At 43.6% G+C, this 23,180-nt stretch overlaps 1 protein-coding gene across 1 annotated transcript in view; it reads left to right on the top strand.

Annotated features, from left to right (window-relative positions):
- Window positions 1-23,180, top strand: part of LSAMP (limbic system associated membrane protein) — a 1,679,098-nt gene that overhangs the window by 20,873 nt on the left and 1,635,045 nt on the right. The window lies entirely within an intron of this gene.

Genomic DNA, 23,180 nt, shown 5'->3' on the forward strand with positions numbered 1-23,180 from the left:
TGACTCTGCAGATCCTGCCTTCTAATGATATTGAGATGACTCTACTGACCATACCTTCTAATAATATTGAGATGACTCTACTGACCATACCTACTGATGATAGTGAGATGACTCTGCTGATCCTGCCCTCCAGTCTTAATGGGTTAACTCCATTGACCCTAAACTTTGCTAATAATGTAATGACTCTAACTTTGCACTCTTATAACAAGGACATTACTCTGTTTTACTCTGCCCCAGTCTACACTGATGAGCCGTGATTGTGCCGCAGACATAAGGAATTGTTACCCTAAGATTCAAGAACTGAAATAAAACAAATAGCAGTTTTTTTTGCCATTAATTATTTGTGTTATTTATGAGACATGGCCGCTTCCGCCTCAGAGAAGAGAAATCTGTGCATTTTATTCTGCTTGACAATGAGACATTTAGATTTCGCCTCCAATCCCGACACTTTACGAGGACAGAAAATTGTATTTGGTGGAATAACATAATTAATTCTATTGTAATGTAGGTGTCAGACAGAGCGCTCCTCTCCTCCCCTCTTATATTATGTATTACCATATATGCCCAGAGGATCACAACAAAGCAAAGCAGCTCATTTTATTAGTGTCACAAGGACTTGTCTGCGCGAGATGACACAAGAGCGAGAATACTTGGGAGAAAATGGGACAAAATAATAGTGTCATTAACGGTGGAGGCTCATCAGTCGGAGTAATTTACTCTCATTGTCTCAGCGGTTAGTGGAATGTGTGCGGTCAGGAGGTATGGCGGTGTGCGCGGTCAGGGGATATGGCGGAGTGCGCGGTCATGAGGTATGGCGGTGTGCGCGGTCAGGGGGTATGGCGATGTGCGTAGTCAGGAGATATGGCGGTGTGCATGGTCACGGGGTATGGTGGTGTGCATGGTCAGGAGGTATGGCGGTGTGCATGGTCAGGAGGTATGGTGGTGACTATCTGTTCCAGCTCAGGACCGCCCACCTGTCAGTAAAGAGATCCGAACTATTCTATTGGGTGATGAAAGAAACAACAATGATTACTCAGGAATGGTGGGGGCTAATCTGTAATATAGAGTATATATGTATATCTGTAGTATATATGTATACATGGCCCATACGGCATGTGAGTGAGCAGTAGGACTGATTCCGCGCTGTGTGTACGGACCCCACTGTATAAGACGCTGTGCAGACTGAGCAGATGTTACATGTAACACGTCTAATAAATTTCTCAACTTTAAAACCAACTAAGAAATGAAATGCAGATTTGCCAATGGACGATTCCGGCAGTAATAAGGGAGACGCGCGGTCCTGTGTCTGTTAAATAATCATTGGTTTATCTCCAAGCCTCAAACACCGCACACCGAGAACACTAAGACGATTTGCCAACATCTTCAGTAATTATGATTTTGCAGCGTTTCCAGCTTGCGGGGCTTATCTCCCTGGGTTGTGAATTAGGGAAGGAAGAGAATAACACATCTCTATGGTGCAGGCTCACAGATCTGGCATTTATGGCCAATCCAAGGGGCCCTGCTGGGAGGATGAGGAGCCGAGTGAAGGGGATGTGCCATGATCTGTTTGTTGTGGGATTGGGAGGATGGAGAAGACGTATTCATGTGCAAATGCTGCATCCAAAACATTCTGTGACTAACAGATAGTGTAAGAAACTGCTGCAAATATTACAAGGAGTTCACGTAGGGAACAAAGATACTGGGGGTACAGGATAATGCCACTCGGGGTACAGGATAACACACACATACTTGGGGTACAGGATAATGACAGGCTGATACTTGGGGTACAGGATAATGACAGGCTGATACTTGGGGTACAGGATAATGACAGGCTGATACTTGGGGTACGGGATAATGACAGGCTGATACTTGGGGTACAGGTTAATGACAGGCTGATACTTGGGGTACAGGATAATGACAGGCTGATACTTGGGGTACAGGTTAATGACAGGCTGATACTTGGGGTACAGGATAATGACAGGCTGATACTTGGGGTACAGGTTAATGACAGGCTGATACTTGGGGTACAGGATAATGACAGGCTGATACTTGGGGTACAGGTTAATGACAGGCTGATACTTGGGGTACAGGATAATGACAGGCTGATACTCGGGGTACAGGATAATGACAGGCTGATACTTGGAGTACAGGATAATGACAGGCTGATACTTGGAGTACAGGATAATGACAGGCTGATACTTGGGGTACAGGATAATGACAGGCTGACACTTGGGGTACAGGATAATGACAGGCTGATACTTGGGGTACAGGATAATGACAGGCTGATACTTGGAGTACAGGATAATGACAGGCTGATACTTGGGGTACAGGATAATGACAGGCTGACACTTGGGGTACAGGATAATGACAGGCTGATACTTGGGGTACAGGTTAATGACAGGCTGATACTTGGGGTACAGGATAATGATAGGCTGACACTTGGGGTACAGGATAATGACAGGCTGATACTTGGGGTACAGGATAATGACAGGCTGATACTTGGGGTACAGGATAATGACAGGCTGATACTTGGGGTACAGGATAATGACAGGCTGATACTTGGGGTACAGGATAATGACAGGCTGATACTTGGGGTACAGGATAATGACAGGCTGATACTTGGGGTACAGGGTAATGACAGGCTGATACTTGGGGTACAGGGTAATGACAGGCTGATACTTGGGGTACAGGATAATGACAGGCTGATACTTGGGGTACAGGGTAATGACAGGCTGATACTTGGGGTACAGGGTAATGACAGGCTGATACTTGGGGTACAGGATAATGACAGGCTGATACTTGGGGTACAGGATAATGACAGGCTGATACTTGGGGTACAGGATAATGACAGGCTGATACTTGGGGTACAGGGTAATGATAGGCTGATACTTGGGGTACAGGGTAATGACAGGCTGATACTTGGGGTACAGGGTAATGACAGGCTGATACTTGGGGTACAGGGTAATGACAGGCTGATACTTGGGGTACAGGATAATGACAGGCTGATACTTGGGGTACAGGATAATGACAGGCTGATACTTTGGGGTACAGGATAATGATACACTGATACTTTGGGGTACAGGGTACTGATAGTGACACTTGGGGTACATGATACTGACGCACTTGCTGAAACTTGGGGTACAGGATAATTACAGGCTGATAATTGGGGTACAGGACAATGACACCCTGATACTTGAGGAGTCTTCATACAGATCTTCTGCTGCTTCTCCTGTTTGTACTTTCTGAACTTTTCCGTTTGCACTTTTTCCCTTTGCCGGTAATCTGTTTGCACACTGTGTGATTGCTCGTCTCGTTGCCGCTCGCCGCAGACTATTATATATGAGATTATACATCCTGCTCTATTCAATACATTTTCCGCAGGTGAAAATCTACTTTTTCACCCAATGTAACATTTAGAATTTCTACTCAAACAAAATTGTGTTTGTTGCAGAGCGCGGGGCGCAGGCAGTAAATAAACATCTTCGAGGAGCCACAATTACTTAATGCAGCTCCGACAATTTGGGATGTCTCCAGGAAATGATCCATCACCTGTTTTTCTCCTGCACATTTCGGCTTTCTGAGTTTGCAGATTTTTTTGGTGACTGGGGTGATATATGACACTTTCACATCATCCTGAGGTATGGCTCATGGTTTTCAGCAGTCTCGGGGTAATGATGGATTTCGGAAAGTGCTTCCTTTAATTGGTGTGTATCAGAACCAATGAAAGATTGGAAGGAAAGTTCGACCGGAGACGCTAAACTCTGTGCCAGGAGGGGATCTTCTCCTTGTTTGTCATTCATTTTACCTATTTGTTCTACATTTTGTCTTTTATGTCCTCATATTCCACTTTTAAAGGGTTGGTTTCCTGTGGACAATCCTAGTCCAGACCCTTCTTTAGAACATGGACGTCATAAATAGGGTGAAGGGAGCGCCCCCTCTTGGATGATGGCCATGGATGGCCAGACATCTGGCTAGCCACAGCTTCGTCCAGTCCCATGGCTTCCATAGGAGGGGTTGCCTTTGGTGATACAATTGCATAATGTCTATTAGACCATTAGAAGTTTCCTTTCGTTGCGTGTCTGCAGTGCCCTTACAGAACCATGCATCTACATGGTAACAGACAGCAATCCAATCCTGTCCCCAATGTTCATCTAAGTATCAAATGCATGTAGGGAACAATGTAAGATAGTGTGGGTGCAGGATCAGACTACACTGGGTTATGGGTTGTCTGTTACCAAGATCGTTCATGAAATCTATTCCCAAAATTTGAACAATATTAGAATTGGTTCTAAAGATGAAAGAGCAACATTGTATCATTTTCCCTTCCACTAACTGTTTTTAGACGGTTCCTTTCCATTCATGTCCCCGCCACATAGTGCTCAGTTTTCCATCCGTATCATACCACCATATAGCCCTCAGCTTTTCTTGTAATCTCAGAGTACTAAGCATTTCCCATAATGCCAGTCCCTATTATACTGCCATATCATGCAAGGATTTTACCATGATTTCCGTAAATATGATACCACCATATACTGCTTTTCCATTTGTTTCAGCTCATATCATATTGCCCTATAATGCTAAGCTTTATACCGCTAGTGATAAGCTTTCCCATAATTTTAGTCTAATGCCTACGGCCATATAAAGATGCTGAGATAATGCTGCCATGTACAGCCCATCATATAATACTAATATAATATGCAACATCAACATGTTACCTTATAATAGTCCACATCATACAGCCATATACTGCAGTTTGACCATAATACTGACATTCAGTTGCCAAACAATACTGGGTTGTGTTAGATTTATCAATGTCAGGGTGGAGTGTAGCGGTGGATATCGTGTGCAGGGTTTGAGATCTCCGGGGTCACACTATATGGCTGTACATTTACACTTCACAGTCAGAACAAGAACATCCATCCTTACATTGCAGTCCTCGAAAACTCGAGGATTGCAATGAAACATAAAGAACATGTGCTTGAAGCCTCGAAGATGGCAGAGCCCTCAGTATAGAGTCCATATGGGCAGACAGATGGAACAAGGCGTCTCAATAAATTCCTTTAACCACCAGCAAATCCTCCGAAAAGACTTAAGGAGAAATACTTGGGTGCTAGGATTATAGCATTGTCTCCGTCCCCGCTACATGGTATCGCTGCTTTCATGCCGCACAATGGCGTTAAATCATATTTTTGTGCGGTGCTGGTACTTTATAAAAGCAGCAAATCTACTTTTATTCAGGTGTTGGTGCCAGCGAAATGTTGGCGTCTGGATGCCGCGCTGTCGTCCAGGAGAACAGGAAGTCCTAGCGAAGCTTTACATTCCTGCCAAAGGGAAAACTTGCCAGGCTCATAAAAGAAAAAAATAATTGGAATGACTTGTCAACAACTGGTAAACATCAGCACAATGGCGGAATTCTCTGTAATTAATGGCCGCTTGTAGGAGATGTGAAGAGGACTATGGGGGGACTCAGAACATATGGTCTTCACACTCCGCGTTCTGCAGGGCTGGTAGGAAGGAACAGGGAGGTTTCCCAGCCTTCAGGTTATTTGCAGGCAAGTGGGATGGTCTACAGATGACTCTATGGAAAGTCTTTGCCACGTGTAAACTTATCATGACATTGTCTCGTACCTGGTTCTTGTTTGCCCCATCTATTATGGAATTGCTTGTTGAGCAATTCTCCAGTGGCTCCTTCTGCAACCAGGAAGGAAGAGGATGAAAGAGACAGGGAGTTCTAATCTTGACCCAGCCCCTGTCCCTGCCTACTTGCCTCAGCTACCCTAGGTGGTAGACGACAACTGGGCGACTGTCCCTTCTCTGAATAAGTGTCACACAGAACAGGACAAGACAAACAACACGGAAGAGGAGTCAGCAAGTCAAGATCAAACCAGAGAGACAAACAGTACCAAATCACAATCCAAAAGAGTAGTAACAAGGAAAGCCAAAGGTCAGAGGTCAGTCAATACAAAACAATAGCAAGAGAACAGCTTAGCGAGGACAGAGTCTCAATAGCCAGCCAACATGTGTGTGCTGATGACCTTTGTATAGGAGTCCAGAACTCGCCCCAGACTTAATTGGTAGATTGGCTGTCCATCACACAGGGAACATGAAGATTTGAGGAGGAGAAGGAAACCAAAGTGAAGGAGATGGGTGTGGTGGAAAAAATCAATGACAGAGATGAAGTAATAGAGCAACAAAAACCAAAAGCAAGGAATCATAACTGCAGACGTCTCCTGCACCGCAGCATGCAAGCACCTTTACATCCATGGTAGTAGAATAGATCAGCTTGACCCGATGACCTTTTTCACACTGTAACTTAGATTGCTACTTTTCATTCATGTCAGTCCCGTTGGGGAAAATTTTAGAGGAAAATGAATGAACCAAACTGCGAGATTTTGGAGGGTAGAAAGAACTCAGGCAAACTTGTAGAGAACGTGTCGCCTGCAGATGTTATACTTGGTTGGATCTGATCCCAGGACTCCAGTGGTGCAGGACAACAGTACTAGACTCTGAAACACTGCGTTGCCCAATATTGTAGGGTCTGGTTATGGAGAAGGGGAAACCTGTTAAGTTCAACCATAATAGGGTGGACACGGTTCCAACCAGTGATATTCTTGATGGTACCGGATCAAAAATGTTTTAGTGTTGCTTTATTGACCCTATCCAGAAAGATGAGTAACCACCTAATTCGGTCCCTTATAGTAGAACTTTTTTGAGACCATATTGTACTGTAGGTCCAGTCCCCCCCTACCCTTGTATTACATTGCCTATAGAGAAGGAGAGGGTCACATCATGTATTGATGGTAAAGAGGGAAGAGTCTTGTGAGGGGTCACTTCTGCTCTCAGCTTTACCGAAGAGGACCAGCTTTGAGAAAAACATGAATTTGCATTAATCTGTCGGGAGATTCCTATCCTACCTGTGTCTATGTGCGGTCATGCAATGGTTGTGTCATGGATTGTATTCAAGGGTTTTACTAACGTATCCAGAACACGATGTATTGAAGTTCTTAAGTTTAGCGCAATGTAATGGTGGACACGTCCCAGACAACACATTTGCTACATCTGTTCCATTGTTTTTGACTTATCTAATCATTGAATGATTGTTGGAATCTCGAGGACTTCTCTGAGATGATCGTTTCCACCAGTCTATCCATATATAAGCCCTCCTATTACATGACAGAGGGTTCCGGATGGGTTTTGAAGGGTTTTTCTATTGTCGATGCCGGTGTACTATCATCTGGTAACCGTTTAGAGGTTGATATGAGGTTGTGAAGAACAGTCGAGTCTACGGCTCATCGCTACATCTGACAGCAATCAGCCCAAGGGAAATTCATGAAGGAAGGGTGAGAGGAGATATTCTGGGTCAGGGAGTTCAGTACGTGATAAGCGGTGTATGGGTAGAGCCACTTTGCAAGCAAACAAGGTTATCCCCACTCCTGGGATTGACTCTCATCTGAAGGAATGACAACCTGTTAAGAGAAGAATCTTCAGAGATTATTCTAGGCAAAGCTTCCGAGTCCATTACAGGATTGTGTGCGATTCTTCCTTTATTATATGTTACAGTGTTCCCGGAATTCTGTCACATCTAGAGATGAGCGAACACTAAAATGTTCGAGGTTCGAAATTCGATTCGAACAGCCGCTCACTGTTCGAGTGTTCGAATGGGTTTCGAACCCCATTATAGTCTATGGGGAACATAAACTCGTTAAGGGGGAAACCCAAATTCGTGTCTGGAGGGTCACCAAGTCCACTATGACACCCCAGGAAATGATACCAACACCCTGGAATGACACTGGGACAGCAGGGGAAGCATGTCTGGGGGCATAAAAGTCACTTTATTTCATGGAAATCCCTGTCAGTTTGCGATTTTCGCAAGCTAACTTTTCCCCATAGAAATGCATTGGCCAGTGCTGATTGGCCAGAGTACGGAACTCGACCAATCAGCGCTGGCTCTGCTGGAGGAGGCGGAGTCTAAGATAGCTCCACACCAGTCTCCATTCAGGTCCGACCTTAGACTCCGCCTCCTCCGGCAGAGCCAGCGCTGATTGGCCGAAGGCTGGCCAATGCATTCCTATGCGAATGCAGACTTAGCAGTGCTGAGTCAGTTTTGCTCAACTACACATCTGATGCACACTCGGCACTGCTACATCAGATGTAGCAATCTGATGTAGCAGAGCCAAGGGTGCACTAGAACCCCTGTGCAAACTCAGTTCACGCTAATAGAATGCATTGGCCAGCGCTGATTGGCCAATGCATTCTATTAGCCCGATGAAGTAGAGCTGAATGTGTGTGCTAAGCACACACATTCAGCACTGCTTCATCAAGCCAATACAATGCATTAGCCAGTGCTGATTGGCCAGAGTACGGAATTCGGCCAATCAGCGCTGGCCAATGCATTCTATTAGCCCGATGAAGTAGAGCTGAATGTGTGTGCTAAGCACACACATTCAACACTGCTTCATCAAGCCAATACAATGCATTAGCCAGTGCTGATTGGCCAGAGTACGGAATTCGGCCAATCAGCGCTGGCTCTGCTGGAGGAGGCGGAGTCTAAGGTCGGACCTGAATGGAGACTGGTGTGGAGCGATCTTAGACTCCGCCTCCTCCAGCAGAGCCAGCGCTGATTGGCCGAATTCCGTACTCTGGCCAATCAGCACTGGCTAATGCATTGTATTGGCGTGATGAAGCAGTGCTGAATGTGTGTGCTTAGCACACACATTCAGCTCTACTTCATCGGGCTAATAGAATGCATTGGCCAATCAGCGCTGGCCAATGCATTCTATTAGCGTGAACTGAGTTTGCACAGGGGTTCTAGTGCACCCTCGGCTCTGCTACATCAGATTGCTACATCTGATGTAGCAGTGCCGAGTGTGCATCAGATGTGTAGTTGAGCAAAACTGACTCAGCACTGCTAAGTCTCTGCATTCGCATAGGAATGCATTGGCCAGCCTTCGGCCAATCAGCGCTGGCTCTGCCGGAGGAGGCGGAGTCTAAGGTCGGACCTGAATGGAGACTGGTGTGGAGCGATCTTAGACTCCGCCTCCTCCAGCAGAGCCAGCGCTGATTGGTCGAGTTCCGTACTCTGGCCAATCAGCGCTGGCCAATGCATTCTATTAGCCCGATGAAGTAGAGCTGAATGTGTGTGCTTAGCACACACATTCAGCTCTACTTCATCAGGCTAATAGAATACATTGGCCAATCAGCGCTGGCCAATGCATTCTATTAGCTTGATGAAGCAGAGTGTGCACAAGGGTTCAAGCGCACCCTCGGCTCTGATGTAGCAGAGCTGAGGGTGCACAAGGGTTAAAGTGCACCCTCGGCTCTCCTACATCAGAGCCGAGGGTGCGCTTGAACCCTTGTGCAGCCTCGGCTCTGCTACATCAGAGCCGAGGGTGCGCTTGAACCCTTGTGCACACTCTGCTTCATCAAGCTAATAGAATGCATTGGCCAGCACTGATTGGCCAGAGTACGGAATTCGGCCAATCAGCGCTGGCCAATGCATCCCTATGGGAAAAAGTTTATCTCACAAAAATCACAATTACACACCCGATAGAGCCCCAAAAAGTTATTTTTAATAACATTCCCCCCTAAATAAAGGTTATCCCTAGCTATCCCTGCCTGTACAGCTATCCCTGTCTCATAGTCACAAAGTTCACATTCTCATATGACCCGGATTTGAAATCCACTATTCGTCTAAAATGGAGGTCACCTGATTTCGGCAGCCAATGACTTTTTCCAATTTTTTTCAATGCCCCCAGTGTCGTAGTTCCTGTCCCACCTCCCCTGCGCTGTTATTGGTGCAAAAAAGGCGCCAGGGAAGGTGGGAGGGGAATCGAATTTTGGCGCACTTTACCACGTGGTGTTCGATTCGATTCGAACATGGCGAACACCCTGATATCCGATCGAACATGTGTTCGATAGAACACTGTTCGCTCATCTCTAGTCACATCGCCTTGGCTCTTGAGTGCTTACCAAGGCTGCTGAATCTATAACCCCAGCTCAATCTATTACCCCAGCTCAATCTATTACCCAGCTCAATCTATTACCCCAGCTCAATCTATTACCCAGCTCAATCTATTACCCCAGCTCAATCTATTACCCCAGCTCAATCTATTACCCAGCTCAATCTATAACCCCAGCTCAATCTACTACCACTGCTCAATCTATTACCCCAGCTCAATCTATTACCCCAGCTCAATCTATTACCCCAGCTCAATCTATTACCCCAGCTCAATCTATTACCCAGCTCAATCTATTACCCCAGCTCAATCTATTACCCAGCTCAATCTATAACCCCAGCTCAATCTACTACCACTGCTCAATCTATTACCCCAGCTCAATCTATTACCCCAGCTCAATCTATTACCCAGCTCAATCTATTACCCCAGCTCAATCTATTACCCAGCTCAATCTATTACCCCAGCTCAATCTATTACCCAGCTCAATCTATAACCCCAGCTCAATCTATTACCACTGCTCAATCTATTACCCCAGCTGAAACTACTAAACCAGCTCAATCTATTACCCAGATCAATGTATTACCCCAGCTCAATCTATTACCCAGCTCAATGTATTACCCCAGCTCAATCTATTACCCCAGCTCAATCTATTACCCAGCTCAATCTATAACCCCAGCTCAATCTACTACCACTGCTCAATCTATTACCCCAGCTCAATCTATTACCCCAGCTCAATCTATTACCCAGCTCAATCTATTACCCAGCTCAATCTATAACCCCAGCTCAATCTACTACCACTGCTCAATCTATTACCCCTGCTCAATCTATTACCCCAGCTCAATCTATTACCTAGCTCAATCTATAACCCCAGCTCAATCTACTACCACTGCTCAATCTATTACCCCTGCTCAATCTATTACCCCTGCTCAATCTATTACCCCAGCTGAAACTACTAAACCAGCTCAATCTATTACCCAGATCAATGTATTACCCCAGCTCAATCTATTACCCCAGCTCAATCTATTACCTAGCTCAATCTATTACCCCAGCTCAATCTATTACCCCAGCTCAATCTATTACCCCAGCTCAATCTATTACCCCAGCTCAATCTATTACCCCAGCTCAATCTATTACCAAGCTCAATGTATTACCCAGCTCAATCTATTAGCCCAGCTCAATCTATTACCCCAGCTCAATCTATTCCACTTGCTGAATCTATTACCCCAGCTCAACCTATTACCCCAGTTCAATCTATTACCCCAGTTCAATCTATTACCCCTGCTGAGTCTGCTACCCCAGCTCAAGCTACTACCCCAGCTCCATCTACTATCAAGCGCAATCTATTATCCCAGCTGAGTCTACTAAACCAGCTCAATCTACTACCAAGGCAGATAGATAGGTTACTGTCACCAGACATCACCTCAGCCCTGCAGATAGATAGGTTAGTGTCACCAGAACCAGCATATCACCCCAGCCCTGCAGATAGATAGGTTACTGTCACCAGAACCAGCATATCACCCCAGCCCTGCAGATAGATAGGTTACTGTCACCAGACCCAGCATATCACCCCAGCCCTGCAGAAAGATAGGTTACTGTCACCAGACCCAGCATATCACCCCAACCATGCAGATAGATAGGTTACTGTCACCAGAACCAGCATATCACCCCAGTCCTGCAGATAGATAGGTTACTGTCACCAGAACCAGCATATCACCCCAGTCCTGCAGATAGATAGGTTACTGTCACCAGAACCAGCATATCACCCCAGCCCTGCAGATAGATAGGTTACTGTCACCAGAACCAGCATATCACCCCAACCCTGCAGATAGATAGGTTACTGTCACCAGACCCAGTATATCACTCCAGCCCTGCAGATAGATAGGTTACTGTCACCAGACCCAGCATATCTCCCCAACCATGCAGATAGATAGGTTACTGTCACCAGACCCAGTATATCACTCCAGCCCTGCAGATAGATAGGTTACTGTCACCAGACCCAGCATATCACCCCAACCCTGCAGATAGATAGGTTACTGTCACCAGAACCAGAATATAACCCCAGCCCCGCACATAGATAGGTTACTGTCACCAGGACCAGCATATCACCCCCAACCCTGCAGATAGATAGGTTACTGTCACCAGAACCAGCATATCACCCCAGCCCTGCAGATAGATAGGTTACTGTCACCAGATCCAGCATATCACCCCAGCCCTGCAGATAGATAGGTTACTGTCACCAGAACCAGCATATCACCCCAGCCCTGCAGATAGATAGGTTACTGTCACCAGAATCAGCATATCACCCCAGCCCTGCAGATAGATAGGTTACTGTCACCAGAACCAGCATATCACCCCAGCCCTGCAGATAGATAGGTTACTGTCACCAGAACCAGTATATCACCCCAGCCCTGCAGATAGATAGGTTACTGTCACCAGGACCAGCATATCACCCCCAACCCTGCAGATAGATAGGTTACTGTTACCAGACCCAGCATATCACCCCAGCCCTGCAGATAGATAGGTTACTGTCACCAGGACCAGCATATCACCCCCAACCCTGCAGATAGATAGGTTACTGTTACCAGACCCAGCATATCACCCCCAACCCTGCAGATAGATAGGTTACTGTCACCAGACCCAGCATATCACCCCAGTCCTGCAGATAGATAGGTTACTGTCACCAGAACCAGCATATCACCCCAGCCCTGCAGATAGATAGGTTACTGTTACCAGACCCAGCATATCACCCCCAACCCTGCAGATAGATAGGTTACTGTCACCAGACCCAGCATATCACCCCAGTCCTGCAGATAGATAGGTTACTGTCACCAGAACCAGCATATCACCCCAGCCCTGCAGATAGATAGGTTACTGTCACCAGAACCAGTATATCACCCCAGCCCTGCAGATAGATAGGTTACTGTCACCAGGACCAGCATATCACCCCCAACCCTGCAGATAGATAGGTTACTGTTACCAGACCCAGCATATCACCCCCAACCCTGCAGATAGATAGGTTACTGTCACCAGACCCAGCATATCACCCCAGTCCTGCAGATAGATAGGTTACTGTCACCAGAACCAGCATATCACCCCAGCCCTGCAGATAGATAGGTTACTGTCACCAGAACCAGCATATCACCCCAGCCCTGCAGATAGATAGGTTACTGTCACCAGAACCAGCATATCACCCCAGCCCTGCAGATAGATAGGTTACTGTCACCAGAACCAGTATATCACCCCAGCCCTGCAGAATCAAGGAGTATTTTCCCCTTGTGTGTCGCTGCCTCCGTTGCTGAGATATTCCTCTTTGTCAATATATAAATGGCAGTGTCCTTGAGCTCCAAATACCTCATTTACATAATGACAAAAACAGCAATATCTCGGCAACAGAGGCAGCGATTCACACTGGGACAACACTCTTTGATTAAGGTGACCCTAACCTATCTATCTGCACCTCTCGAATAATATGTTGAGTTCTGCCAACATTCCCTTTAAAAAGATTTCATTATTCCCTTAAGATAGTTTTATGGGTGATATGTTGGGTTCTGGTGACTGTGACTCCCTTTCAGAGATCATGAAAACAGTCATGTCCAGTATATAAGAAAGATAAAACTTTACATTCTGTGCAATGAAACATTGTTTACATTCATATGGGAACTCCCTTTAAGCCCCCATGGCCAGGAGTCACATGACGGCCAGTCTGGTGCGCGGTATGTCGGCATACTGTGATGACATCATTGCTCGGTCTGCCACTAGAAAGAAAACGTTGCTGAGATTGAAGCTGCGTGATTAGCGCAACGCACCAGCTGTGCCAAACAAGGAAACTGTTTTCTAGTTCATACTAAACACCCCTGAACTTTGGAACAAAATGCAAAGAAATATTCTGTTAATTGGCCCCATGAGGCATTATGGGCTGTTGTGACTTGACGTCGATTGTTTAAACTGCCTTTTATGTCTTTTGTGTGCTTCAATGAGGAAGTAGGAGTGCGAGCGCGCATTTAGCAAGCAAAGGAGAGAATAGGCGGCGTGAGGAGCGCCCCTCCATACAAGCAGAGACGCGCGACGCACTCCTTTATTTACCGGCCCCACTGGCCAAATTGTTCATTATCCCCGCTCTGAATACATCATAATTGAGAGCATACGGAAGGTTCCAGGTCAGAGCTGAGACAGGTTGTTTTTTGTTGTTGAGCTGTATTTGTTTATTTCTACAAAATAACCAACATTTTACTGCATTAATATAATTGGGCTCGGAACGGTGTGAATACTGAGTGTATGGAATTAGGCCACCATGTTGGATAGGACGCACCGGGCAGCAGACTGGTAGACTTGGAAAGCTTTGGGTATTGGGGTTATGGCTTGTCCGTACTGAAGGGGGCGCTACAGGTCATGGAGGAAAGGACGCACTGGGAAGCAGAGTGGTAGACTTGGATGGCCTTGGGTATTGGGGTTACGGCTTATCCGTACTGAAGGGGGCACTACAGACCATTGAGGAAGGGACGCACCGGGCAGCAGAGTGGTAGACTTGGAAAGCTTTGGGTATTGGGATTATGGTTTGTATTTACTGAAGGGGGCGCTACAGGCCATGGAGGAGGGGACACACCGGCCAGCAGACTGGTAGACTTGTAAAGCATTGTGTATTGGGGTTATGGTTTGTCCGTACTGAAGGGGGCACTACAGGCCATGGAGGAAAGGACGCACTGGGAAGCAGAGTGGTAGACTTGGATGGCCTTGGGTATTGGGGTTATGGCTTGTACGTACTGAAGGGGGCGCTAGAGGTCATGGAGGAAAGGACGCACTAGGCAGCAGAGTGGTAGACTTGGAAAGCTTTGAGTATTGGGGTTATGGCTTGTCCGTACTGAAGGGGGCGCTACAGGCGATGGAGGAAAGGATGCATTGGGAAGCAGAGTGTGTATATCCATTATATAATGTTACCCACAAGATTTCCAGGACACTGATGTCACTTATGATGAGTGTCAGTCTTAGAAGACCTTGGGCAGACATATACGTGTCTCATTCCTTACACAGTGCGTATACTATAGGACTAGAGGCATCTGATACTTTGGTTAATGTTCTGACAATTCTACTGATTGTTACTTTGTATCTCTCAGGATTGTATTGACCGACACAAAGAGATCAGAGCGGGGGCTGCAGGTACCATAATAATATCCACTGACTGTGCCTGAAGTATATAGTCCAGGCCTAAGGAGGGAAGGAAATGTAATAGACCCGTAATGAAGTAACGAAAGAGCAATTAATGACAGGAAATCAAAAAGTCATGAGAAGAACCTCAGGAAATCACATTATCTAATGAGATCTGTAAGTGAGAACTTCAGAGCCAGGAATCATGTACTAAAGTCCACCACCATCTCCTTGGTCTTCCCAGCATTAATCCTGAGCTGGTTCCGCAGGCCCCAGTCCACACAGTCCCGGTATAAGTCTCTGTATTCCCTATTGTCGCCATCAGTGATAAGGCCGACTATAGCAGAGACATCGGAGGACTTCTGTAAGTAACAGCTGGAGGAGTTGTGCCTGAAGTCAGCAGTGTACAGTGTGAAGAGAAATGGGGCAAGAACTGGACCTTGTGGTGCCCCCGTACTACAGATCACAGTGTCAGACACACAGTCCTGGGCTCTCACATACTGAGGGCGGGTTGTCAGGTAGACTAGGATCCAGTTGGACAGGTGATGGTCCCTCCACCAAGGTTCAGCTTCTCCCTCAGTAGCCCTGGCTGAATGGTGGTAAAAGCTCCGGAGAAATCACAGGACATTATTCTCACAGTGTTCCCGGGTTTCTCCAGGTGAGAGAGAGCTCTATGAAGAAGGTGGATGATGGCGTCATCTACCCCAATGCCCGGCCGATAGGCAAACTGGAGGGGGTCCAGAGCGGAGCTCACTAGGGGGCGTAGGTGTGTCAGGACCAGTCTCTCTAGGACCTTCATCAGGTGGGATGTCAGTGCTACTGGTCGGTAGTCATTGTAGCCCATCGGGTTGGGTTTCTTTGGGACTGGTACCATGCAAGATGTTCTCCACAGTTGATGTACCACCCCCAGCTTTAGACTGAGATATATACAGTATATACCCAGGTTATACGAGCAGGGTCCAGGTCAGTGTTCAGCCTACAATATGGCTTCCTCCACTTCCAGTGCTAGGTCTACTTTTTTTATGCATGATCAAAAAGTTGCAGGCCTACTGTACCCCATTGTTGTTCCTTTGTGTTGAGAAGACAATAATTCCTCATACATTATTCACTTTGATGCGGCATCTCATTAATACTCGGATTGTCAGGATGTCACTCTGCATTTTCACCAGAAAGAGCAACAATTCTTAAACATAATTTGTCATTTTCATTACAAAAGGGGCTGCAAATAGTTTGATCACTCAGGAAGCAAACAAAAGGCATGGCAACAGCACAAAGGCATGAATATGTATGTATCCACAATGATAGACTGCGTACTAAGCCGCTATACAATGTGTCTCTGCTGCAGTTTGACAAGAGGTGGGGAAGTGACAACTCCTAGATATAAACCGATTGTAATATTAGTATAGAAGCTCTGGACATGAGGGTGAGGGTCAGTGATTCTCAAAAAAAATCTGAGTGTATGTATAGACACGTTACGTATCTTGTACTGACTTCAGAGCTGCACTCACTATTCTGCTGGTGCAGTCACTGTGTACATACATTACATTACTTATCCTGTATTATACTCCAGAGCTGCGCTCACTATTCTGCTGGTGCAGTCACTGTGTACATACATTACATTACTTATCCTGTATTATACTCCAGAGCTGCGCTCACTATTCTGCTGGTGCAGTCACTGTGTACATACATTACATTACTTATCCTGTATTATACTCCAGAGCTGCGCTCACTATTCTGCCGGTACAGTCACTGTGTACATACATTACATTATTTATCCTGTATTATACTCCAGAGCTGCGCTCACTATTCTGCTGGTACAGTCACTGTGTACATACATTACATTACTTATCCTGTATTATACTCCAGAGCTGCGCTCACTATTCTGCTGGTGCAGTCACTGTGTACATACATTACATTACTTATCCTGTATTATACTCCAGAGCTGCGCTCACTATTCTGCTGGTACAGTCACTGTGTACATACATTACATTATTTATCCTGTATTATACTCCAGAGCTGCGCTCACTATTCTGCTGGTGCAGTCACTGTGTACATACATTACATTATTTATCCTGTATTATACTCCAGAGCTGCGCTCACTATTCTGCTGGTACAGTCACTGTGTACATACATTACATTACTTATTCTGTATTATACCCCAGAGCTGCGCTCACTATTCTGCTGGTACAGTCACTGTGTACATACATTACATTATTTATCCTGTATTATACTCCAGAGCTGCGCTCACTATTCTGCTGGTACAGTCACTGTGTACATACATTACATTATTTATCCTGTATTATACTCCAGAGCTGCGCTCACTATTCTGCTGGTACAGTCACTGTGTACATACATTACATTATTTATCCTGTATTATACTCCAGAGCTGCACTCACTATTCTGCCGGTACAGTCACTGTGTACATACATTACATTACTTATCCTGTATTATACTCCAGAGCTGCGCTCACTATTCTGCTGGTGCAGTCACTGTGTACATACATTACATTACTTATCCTGTATTATACACCAGAGCTGCGCTCACTATTCTGCTGGTACAGTCACTGTGTACATACATACATTACTTATCCTGTATTATACTCCAGAGCTGCGCTCACTATTCTGCTGGTACAGTCACTGTGTACATACATTACATTACTTATCCTGTATTATACCCCAGAGCTGCGCTCACTATTCTGCTGGTGCAGTCACTGTGTACATACATTACTTATCCTGTATTATACTCCAGAGCTGCGCTCACTATTCTGCTGGTGCAGTCACTGTGTACATACATTACATTACTTATCCTGTATTATACTCCAGAGCTGCGCTCACTATTCTGCTGGTACAGTCACTGTGTACATACATTACATTACTTATCGTGTATTATACTCCAGAGCTGCGCTCACTATTCTGCTGGTGCAGTCACTGTGTACATACATTACATTACTTATCCTGTATTATACTCCAGAGCTGCGCTCACTATTCTGCTGGTACAGTCACTGTGTACATACATTACATTACTTATCCTGTATTATACTCCAGAGCTGCGCTCACTATTCTGCTGGTGCAGTCACTGTGTACATACATTACATTACTTATCCTGTATTATACTCCAGAGCTGCGCTCACTATTCTGCTGGTGCAGTCACTGTGTACATACATTACATTACTTATCCTGTATTATACTCCAGAGCTGCGCTCACTATTCTGCTGGTGCAGTCACTGTGTACATACATTACATTACTTATCCTGTATTATACTCCAGAGCTGCGCTCACTATTCTGCTGGTGCAGTCACTCTGTACATACATTACTTATCTTATCCTGTATTATACTCCAGAGCTGTGGTCACTATTCTGCTGGTGCAGTCACTGTGTACATACATTACATTACTCATCCTGTATTATACTCCAGAGCTGCGCTCACTATTCTGCTGGTGCAGGCACTATGAAGGTTACTCAGTTTCTGGACTCTGCTGCTTGGCTCTTGCTCTTTGTGTTCTTTCTGGATTATTGGATTCTCTCTTGCACATTAATATTTGGGATAATTTAAAATATTTCGGTTCGGAATGATTTTCTTTCCTCGTCTTTGCAGACAAAATGGAACAAACATCTAAATGTTCGTTAAAATGCAAAGTCAAGAACGTTCCGGACTCCGGGGAAATATCTCTCTGTTTTCTCCCAACCAAAGTGCGTCAAGTGAAATTAAAATTCCGTCTCCCTCCGCCGTTCCCTCCGCCGTTCCCTCCGCCCGTCTGCCGCAGCGATATTTATGAAAACACTTCTGTCTAATATTTGCTTTGATTGAAACTTAACAAAGGACCTCCTGGGCGCCGCCGCGCCGCCTCCATGTAGCCGCAGGCTACTAGTGATCGCACAACAGCGAGGTGTACGAGACAGGCGCAGTCAGCACGACTGTCACTCTGATGGCGCTCACCTGAGAGGAGATGTCACTCACTATCAAATGAACTAACATTGCGGCATGGAGGGGGGGTTTTGTTATTCATTCATTTCTTCGGTTAACTCCGGCATTCACGTATTGATTCTGCACAACCTTTTATTACTTACCGGTATATTACAATATCATTTCATTTTTCGTATTCATTCAGTTTTTCCACTTTTCATTCCTCATTCATTCATTCATTTTCTCCGTGTCTTTATTGATTCTGCACATTTCATTATTTGTTGCTGTATGCTCTCAAGAACATTTATATTTTGTATTTTTCACTTGATCATTCATTCATTCATTCATTCATTCATTCATTGTCATGCATTCCTTTCTTGACTTTTCATAACCTTCTTTTTTTCTTTAGCTTTAAGTTTGTTTTTTTTTTTTTACTGTTTATTCATTTTGTTTATTGGCTTAACTGCTGAACGTTCCTGTATATCTCACCTCATCTATCTTCCCTATTCTCAAGTTATTCTTTCATTCATTAATTCATTCACTCAGTTTCTTTACTTGTTTTGTGATTTTGCACATTTCATTACTTGTTGAAGTTTCATTTATTTTTTTGTGTATCTTCATTCATTCAGTTTTGTGCTCATTCATTTGGTATTCATTTGTTTATTGATTCCACACCACTATATCCTTTAAGTTTCTTGTTATGGCTCATTCATCTTCTTTTTTGCCTCATCTACTTATCTGTGCATCTCATTTCATCGATTTTCCCTCTGTTTGGATAACTTGATCATTCATTCATTCATTCATTCATTCAGTTTTCTCATTTATTTATTGATTTTGTGCAATTCATTATTTGTTGCTGTAACTTATTGTATTGTCACTTCTTTATCTATTCATTCCTTAATTCATTCAGTTTTCGCATTTATTATTTTATTGGTTCTGCATAAACTTTCCTTATGTATTACTATTTTATTTATTTATTTATTTATTTATTTATTTATTTATTGATGCTCATTCACTCTTTTTATTGGCCCACGTACTGTAGTTGTGTATACATGTCACCTTGTCAATCTTACCCATGTTTGAGCAATTCTTTCATTCATTCAGAATACATTCATTCACATCTGCACCTTCAGCACATACTGTACTTCTATTATCTATCAATACTTCTTTCTTTCATTCATTATTTTTTGTTACATTTGTGTCATTTATCATTATAAAGTTGTGTTTAATTTGTTAATTTAATCATTCATTCATTCATTCATTCATTCATATAATTCATTAGATTACACAGTGATTCATGAGATTTTTATATTCATTCAGTATGTATTAATTTAACCATCTGTTAATTTTTCTATTTTTTCTTCATTTATTCAGTTATGCTGTCATTTATTCATCCCTTCATTCATTCATTCATTCATTCATTATTTTAGTCACTGTCATTCATTCATGCTTCCAATTAGTTTATGCACCCATTAATTCACAAGCCTTGCATGTTCACATTTGATTTGTTCGTATCTTAAAGAGTCCCAGGCAATTTTTTTATATTTTAAGTGGACCAAGAGAAAAAAAACAAAAAACAAACCCAAACTGTGCTCCGGAGAGCTCTCAGCACGTTGCGTTCCGCTCCTTCTACGCTGTATTGTTAAAGTGAAACTGGAAAATAGCTGTGACGTCCCGGATCAGCAATCCTAGGAAGAGACCAGGTAGTGACATCACATACAACAAAAAGGGGTACGGGGAAAAGGAAAATCACAGCCCACTCACTCTGTTCAGATGAAAAATGTCCATAGACTTGATGGGGTGTAGTGTCCACAAACAATCGCGGATGCCCGGGTCCAAAAACTCCAACGGTGCAAGTGATTAAACAAGTACATACGGAATCCAGCACCAAGCGCGTTGTTTTTTAACATCACATGTCCTTCACTAAGGCCACCGATGGTCCTCGGTGGTCACGTGTGGTCGGGGCTTTTGCAAGAGGATAACATCTGGCCCAGAGGACCGGACCTCGATGCCTGGACAACCCCTTTAATTGCTTTATTCCTCTTTATCGTCTCCATTTTCTTTTTCATTCTTTCATTTATGGCTCTGTTCATTCATTTGTTCATTCATCTATTCATTCAGGTCGCTCACCTATTGAGTTATGAGATTGCTTGGCTCTCTCATGTTGTATTCACTTTTTCTTCTCATCACTTGTCTTTGTTTCTTTTCATTCAGTCACTTTTCTTATTCATTCACTCATTTACTTGTTCATTCACTTCTCTCTTTGTTCATTCCACCATTCATTTAGCTCTCTTACTTAAATTACCCATTTTCTCATTTCTCTTCCTTCGTATTTATTCATTTTATTTATCATTTATTCATTTGAGCCATAATTGATGTATTTGTTCCTCTTCTCTATTCATGTTCATTTCCTTCTCTATTTAGTGATTCATTCATTTGAGGGACTCATCAATTCATGCACATGTCCATTCAGTCTATTTACTGTCGGTACGATCTGTCATCATTTATGTGTTCATTACTTTGTTCCTCTATTTCTGTTCATTCTGGAACTTCTGCAATCATTCCGTGACTCATTCATTATTTTCCCATTCATTTGTCCATTTTAAAAGTGTTTATTTATCTACTCACTCATTGGCAGGATTGGGAACATCTGTACTCGCTGTTAATACATTTACTCATTCCTTTAGTCTGCTTAGCTTTATTGTTCGTTCATTCATTCATTCATTCATTCATTTGTTCATACACTTCTACACTCCAATCACTCTTTTACCTATTTGTATGCTCAGTCATCATTTAATTTTTTCATACCTCCCATTTCTGTTCATTCATGCATTTCCCCACCTATTCAGTTATTCATTCACTTGACTCATTCATCAATTCATTCTTGTGTCCATTTAGCGTATTTAATCACTGCATGTCCCAAAATAATTTACTTCCTTTTATATATTTACGTATTTGCATTCATCCATTCAGGTTCTTTTCATTTATTGATTCATTTATTTTTTTAAATGCATTTGTTCATGTATTAATGTGTCCATCTATCTAGTCACTCGATAGTAAGATTTTTTTAAATGCATATTCCTTATCATCAATTATTAATGTAGCCATTCATTTATTCATTCCTTCATTCTGCTTCCTTTTTCTGTCCATTCATTCAGCTTCCTTTTTCTGTCCATTCATTCTGCTTCCTTTTTCTGCTCATTGAGTCAACTTCCTTTTTCTGTTCATTCAGCTTCCCTTTTCTGTTCATTCATTCACCTTCATTTTCTGTTCATTCATTCCGCAATTCATTTAGCTTCCCTTTTCTGTTCATTCAGCTTCCTTTTTCTGTCCTTTCATTCATTCAGCTTCCTTTTTCTGTCCATTCATTCAGCTTCCTTTTTCTGTCCATTCATTCTGCTTCCTTTTTCTGCTCATTGAGTCAACTTCCTTTTTCTGTTCATTCAGCTTCCCTTTTCTGTTCATTCGTTCACCTTCATTTTCTGTTCATTCATTCCGTCATTCATTTAGCTTCCCTTTTCTGTTCATTCAGCTTCCTTTTTCTGGCCATTCATTCATTCAGCTTCCTTTTTCTGTCCATTCATTCATTCAGCTTCCTTTTTCTGTCCATTCATTCAGCTTCCTTTTTCTGTCCATTCATTCAGCTTCCTTTTTTGTCCATTCATTCAGCTTCCTTTTTCTGTCCATTCATTCAGCTTCCTTTTTCTGTCCATTCATTCATTTAGCTTCCCTTTTCTGTTCATTCAGCTTCCTTTTTCTGTCCATTCATTCATTCAGCTTCCTTTTTCTGTTCATTCATTCAGCTTCCTTTTTCTGTTCATTCATTCATTCAGCTTCCCTTTTCTGTACATTTATTAATTCTTCTTCCCGTTTCTGTTCATTCATTCCTTCATTCATTCAGCTTCCTTTTTCTGTTCATTCATTTAATCTGCTTCTCTTTTCTGTTCATTCATTCTTCCCTTTTCTGTTCATTCACATGCTCCTACATTCCGTACGTGTGATTCTTCGCTCTTCTTCCTCTGTACCCGGCACATCTCTTCCTATTACCCGCAGAGGAGCTTCTGTTGCTTTTATTTCCCTGTAAATACTAATGAAATCTGGCAAAAAATCTGCGTTATTCAAAATTTTAAATAATCTCATTTTGTGAAAATCTCGCTTGTCATTATTTCAATTTGCCTT

This window comes from Leptodactylus fuscus, chromosome 2 (assembly GCF_031893055.1).
Source record: "Leptodactylus fuscus isolate aLepFus1 chromosome 2, aLepFus1.hap2, whole genome shotgun sequence".
NCBI lineage: Eukaryota > Metazoa > Chordata > Amphibia > Anura > Leptodactylidae > Leptodactylus > Leptodactylus fuscus.